This window comes from Quercus suber, unplaced genomic scaffold (assembly GCF_002906115.3).
Source record: "Quercus suber isolate HL8 unplaced genomic scaffold, Cork oak 2.0 scaffold_167, whole genome shotgun sequence".
In the NCBI taxonomy this organism is placed as follows: Eukaryota; Viridiplantae; Streptophyta; class Magnoliopsida; order Fagales; family Fagaceae; genus Quercus; species Quercus suber.
In genome coordinates, this window is record NW_027071804.1 from 803,814 (window position 1) to 809,994 (window position 6,181).

The following is a 6,181-nucleotide window of genomic DNA, read 5'->3' on the forward strand; positions in this document are numbered from 1 at the left end:
TCGAGAAAGGGAGAGACCGAGAGGGCTAGGAAAGAGGGAGAAGAGAGATCGAGAGGGGAAGAGAAACTGAGAGGAAGAAGAGAGATAGAGAACTAGTGTTTATAGCAGCTCAATCTAGGGATACTCGATGGCTCCGCTTTGCTCCGGTCTAGGTGGTGTACTCAGTGGTGCTATTCTAGAAGGTGTACTCAGCAGCTCCAAAATCGTTTAGACAAGTTGAACTGGGTTTTCAGTTTCTGTTTCTGTTCTTGTGGGTACTAGCTTAATTGTGGGTGCATTTCTTATTGTTAAAGATATATTAGCTCACTAGTATAGGCCCAAGTCTAATTTTATTTTGTGTGCAAGCCAAGTCTCCTACTTACACTAAAAGTCTATTAGTCTATTATATATACACATGTTATGATTCATTGTAATACAGTATTTGTATTACACTATAATATATTATTGATGTAACCTTTTAGGGTTTCCTCCGTAGATGTAGGCTGTTAGGCTGAACCACGTAACTCTCGTGTGTTATTGTGTTCTATATTTTATGCTTTCGCTTCTGCATCTATACTAGCATATTCAACATAGTGTATCAATGCTAATATTTAACACTTATTTTGAAGCACATATTCTAAGAACGATTTCGCTCTCTTAAAATGGTTCAAACATATTCTAAGAATGAAAGCAAGACTGAGAGCAAGACTCTAGTAGGCAGTAACAGTAGCATAATGGAAAAAGGAAAAAATAGAGAGAAAGGAAGAGAGAAAAAGAATAAACAATAGATAAAGGAGAAGTGAGAATTGATTTGTTTATATTATTTGTTAGTATAATTTATATTATTTTATTGAGTTGTATGTAAAAATAAAAACTGTGATATTGAGAGAGTTGTAAGATGAGATCGTAAAATAGATAAAGTTGGTTTTTAGGTTGTAAAATCGAAATTGTTGGCATCCTGGATGCTAATACTCTTAGAGAGTTATTTCTACTGTTGTTTTGAACTACAGTCAGTCATATGAGAAAACTGAGGTGACAATTGATTCATGGACCAATGTGTATAGGCTGCCCATCAAAGGAATAACCACCAATGCACAGTATAACATAAAACTAGAGAACTCCAACTAGCTCACTGCTCGCAACATCTAAGAGAACCATCTCTCTAACAAGGAAATCTCAACCAATGCACAGTATAACATAAAACTAGAGAACTCCAACTAGCTCACTGCTCGCAACATCTAAGAGAACCATCTCTCTAACAAGGAAATCTCAACGCAATAAAATGTCCCCACTATGTCAGTGCATTAAATATGACAAGTCTATTTGTACTACAACTCATAAAGGAGAATTCTTCCCCAATTTCTGCTTTCCCCACATCACCATTCAGTTTATACACCCTTGTAACTACCCAAGTAAAACCATCCTCAATCTCGAACAAACAAGAAATAGAATCAGCTTCATATCCTTCTTCATGCTTTACCCCCTCATCCCATGACAAAAGCACCCTTCCACAAATACATCCAGCCCAACAAACAGAGTTCCCCGTAAGGTGTGGATGTATAATTGGTTAATGGACTAACCATATCCCTCACTTTAAGTATGTTCACACGCCATTGCCAATGATCACCTATATCTTTGACAATTAGGGGTGAGAGCGGTGATCACCAAGTATTAAAAACCTGAAGAACAAAATTAGACCCCACCCCACCCACTCACCCACCCACCCACCAAAAATCCAAGAAACCGAGATGAGAAATAGGGGAAAAGAGAGAGATCATGATAGAGAAAGAGAGATCGTGATAGAGAGAGAGATCGAGAGGGGAAGAGAAACTGAGAGGAAGAAGAGAGAAAGAGAACTGGTGTTTATAGCAGCTCAGTCTAGGGATACTCGATGGCTCTGCTCTAGGTGGTGTACTCGGTGGTGCTATTCTAGAAGGTGTACTCAACAGCTCCAAAATCGTTTAGGCAAGTTGAACTGGGTTTTCAGTTTCCGTTTCTATTCTTGTGGGTATTAGCTTAATTATAGGTGCATTTCTTATTGTTAAAGATATATTAGCTCACTAGTATAGGACCAAGTCTAATTCTATTTTGTGTGCAAGTCAAGTCTCCTACTTGTACTAGAAGTTTATTAGTCTAGAGTTTAGCCTACTATATATACACATGTTATGATTCATTGTAATACTGAATTTGTACTACGCTATAATATATTATTGATGTAACTTTTTAGGGTTTCCTCCATGGATGTAGGCCGTTAGACTGAACCACGTAACCCTCGTCTGTTATTGTGTTCTATACTTTATGCTTTCGCTTCCGCATCCATACTAGCATATTCAACATAGTGTATCAATGCTAATATTTAACATGGTACTAGAGCCACCTTCTTGTGGCAATGGTTTTCTGTCCTTGCGGTATATTTAAGAGCAATCTTTTGTCTTCCTCGGTGTTTTTTTGCTGCGTTTATCTTCTTTGGCTTCCTACTGCTGCCATCAAAACTCTCCGGTATAGTTATGCCATCGTTAGAAGTCGCATCAATACTGCAAAATCATTGCGTTCCTCAAACTACCGTCACAGAGCCAAACTTCATTCAAAGGATTTTCTCAACCTTATCAAATTTCAAGATTTCATCAAGCTTCCATCTTGAGTTTGAAAGGGAGTGTTAAAGATATATTAGCTCACTAGTATAGGCCCAAGTCTAATTCTACTTTATGTACAAGTCAAGTTTCCTACTTGTACTAAAAGTCTATTAGTTTAAGGTTTAGTCTACTATATATACACATGTTATGATTTATTATAACACAAGATTTGTACTACGCTATAATATATTATTGATGTAACCCTTTAAAGTTTCCTCCGTGGATGTAAGCCGTTAGGCTGAACCACGTAACTCTCATGTGTTATTGTGTTCTATACTTTATGCTTTCGCTTCTGCATCCATACTAGCATATTCAACATAGTGTATCAATGCTAATATTTAACACTTATTTTGAAGCACATATTCTAAGAACGATTTTGCTCTCTTAAAATGGTTCAAACATATTCTAAGAACAAAAGCAAGACTGAGAGCAAGACTCTGGTAGGCAGTAACAGTAGCATAATGGAAAAAGGAAAAAATAGAGAGAAAGGAAGAGAGAGAAAGAATAAATAATAGATAAAGGAGAAGTGAGAATTGATTTGTTTATATTATTTCTTGGTATAATTTATATTATTTTATTGAGTTGTATATAAAAATAAAAACTGTGATATTGAGGAAGTTGTAAGATGAGATGGTAAAATAGATAAAGTTGGTTTCTAGGCTTTAAAATCGAAATTGTTGGCATTGCGGATGCTAATTCTCTTAGAGAGTTATTTCTACTGTTGTTTTGAACTACAGTCAGTCATATGAGAAAACTGAGGTGACAATTGATTCATGAACCAATGTGTATAGGCTGCCCATCAAAGGAATAACCACCAATGCACAGTATAACATAAAACTAGAGAACTCCAAATAGCTCACTACTCGCAACATCTAAGACAACCATCTCTCTAACAAGGAAATCTCAACGCAATAAAATGTCCCTGCTATGTCAGTGCATTAAATATGACAAGTCTATTTGTACTACAACTCATAAAGGAGAATTCTTCCCCAATTTCTGCTTTCCCCACATCACCATTCAGTTTATACACCCTTGTAACTACCCAAGTAAAACCATCCTCAATCTCGAACAAACAAGAAATAGAATCAGCTTCATATCCTTCTTCATGCTTTACCCCCTCATCCCATGACAAAAGCAACCTTCCACAAATACATCCAGCCCAACAAACAGAGTTCCCCGTAAGGTGCGCATGTATAATTGGTTAATGGACTAACCATATCCCTCACTTTAAGTAACATGTGAACCCTATATATTAACTGCAATATCAGTCACTCTAAAAGTCATTGTGGCAACATCCCCAACAAAATACTCCTCCAGCAACTAAAGGGCCCATTTCTTATGACTTGCTACCCAAGCCTTCCTTTGTTCCTATTGCATAAGACAATTACCTCTGGCAACAAAGAATGCAGACTGTTATGAATATGTACAAGTGAGGAATAAATTTGTAATATTGTAATGACTCACCTCTAAAACACATGTATTTGTGCAAGTGACCTTTAGGTCAAATAGCATTTCCTAGTGTTTTACTAAAACATTCAAGGTTCCAATCTCTCATTCCCACTTAAAATGTATCCAAAAAAATTAATAAGTACATGCGTTTTGGTAAATTAATAAACCTAAACGCATTTCCCAATGCACAACATTGTCTCAGACAACTAAAGCCCCCTTTCACAACAAATGCCATAACTTTGCTGCAACTTTGGGGTGATCCAACTTCAGCAACGACATCATTCATCTTCCTAGGCTTTGACAACCACACTCATACACAGACAAATATATTCATACCCTCTCTAACACCAACCTCATGACCACCACTCGAGTCACATAACCCAAGCAGAGTCAAATTCGATCAAGATTGGTAGGACGACTAAATTGTGACTGTCCCTACACCTCAGATCACTGTCAACAGTGTGAACAAACACACACCCCCCCCCCCCCATCTGATTTTCATCAAATGATGTTCCCATTCAATCAAATGATAAAACATTAAAGTTATGTGGGCAGTTTGGTTATATTGTATTTAATGCCTAATGTATAAATAATAGATGAGTAGCATGGTTATTTAGTTTTTAACCCTAAGCCAATTATTAAATTACAAGATCCATGTAAAGAATAAAGGAATAAAAAGAGCACATAAACATCCAACCATTTATTCTATGTCAGAATAAAAAAAAGAACGCAAGATTACTATAGTTGAGCAGTCTTNCCAAAAAAAACAGGCACCAACTTCCTCCAACTAGCCAAAAAAACTTATCTCTCTAGGACAGCTTAAAATAAAATATTAAGAAAAGGTTATCTTACAAAAGCGATAGAATAAATACAAACCTCTTTCAAAAATGGCTTTAAGTAACTGGCCTACAAGAGATTGGAACCTGTATACCACAAGGCAACAGCAAGATTACTATAGTTGAGCAGTCTTGAAACTCTCGATTGGGTGACTAAACAAAATTGCATACCTGTAGAAGAGGATCCATTGAAGATTAGAACTTCAAAAGGCTGTAAATCAACGCAGCAATGGTGAAATAAAAGGTTTTTCTACTACAAGAACATTTGTAATCATCTAAGAAATGGAAGTGCTCTTCCTGAAAATGGAAAACAAACAAACATATAACCAAATTATTGGCCAATATTAACTTAGATTTATGTGTAAATTTAAATGTGAGAACAAAGACAAAAGAAATATATATATATATATATATATATATCTTAGAGTGATACTTTCATCATGATGTTAAATAATTGATTTAAGGATATCCAACTTCAGAAAGCAGCTTTCCCTACAGAGATCTGCACAAAATCACATGTTGATGTAAATACACAGCAAAGAGAATTAATATAATAATAAAGGTCTCACCCAGAGCACAAATCTCCACTGATGTGCGGTTTGGGGGAAATCATGGTAGGCAACCTTATCCCCAATTTATTTGAGAGGTTGATTCCCATTCTTGAACCCATGAAATATCACAGTTGGAGGAAGAAACTTGCCATCGCACCAAGGCTCGACCCTCAAGAAAATTAATATAATAAAAAATAAAAAGCTTCCAAACTGAATCTGAAGTAATAAAACTAACCCAGATGTCATTTCCAAGGGTGATTAACCACTTTAAACTGCAAATACAAATAAATCATGCCATAAGTCAAATTAATTGAATTCATAAGAATAGTTAATAGAAGATGTGATCTGTCACCTCTGATAGCAACCAATAACAGTAAATAATCATGGATTCCAATGAAGTTCAGATAGACAAGCATATAGTTGATGCAAAAAAGCCTCAAGGAACATGAAGAGGGCTGAACTCAATCAAAAAGAAAGAAAGGGAAAAAAAAGGTACAGGTTTGAATTTCAAATTCACATACAATGGAAGAATGCAAAGCATGATCATGAACATCAGACCCATAGAGGGTGCTAGTACCACTCTGTATCACTTTCTCAATAGAATTGCAGGTAACATTACCAATATACAAAATGAAGAGGCAATATTTTCTATTGAAAATGGGAAGCAAAAGGAGGTAGATAATAAAGGAGGATTGACAAGGTGATCATGTTAGAATATAGAAACCATCAATAA

The 6,181-nt window shown here is 35.9% G+C and overlaps 1 long non-coding RNA gene across 4 annotated transcripts; it reads right to left on the bottom strand.

Moving 5' to 3' along the window:
- Nucleotides 1-4,859: 4,859 nt before the first annotated feature.
- LOC136066179 (uncharacterized) lies at nt 4,860-5,807 on the bottom strand. 4 transcript variants are annotated; one of them, XR_010627634.1, is made up of 4 exons: nt 5,684-5,807; nt 5,331-5,399; nt 5,069-5,194; nt 4,860-4,984 (listed from the first exon to the last, which is right to left on the bottom strand). It is a non-coding gene; the product is annotated as an uncharacterized LOC136066179 (long non-coding RNA). The 4 variants fall into 4 exon arrangements; XR_010627633.1 differs by having other exon boundaries at nt 5,069-5,190; nt 5,331-5,798; XR_010627632.1 differs by having other exon boundaries at nt 5,331-5,798.
- Nucleotides 5,808-6,181: the final 374 nt, after the last annotated feature.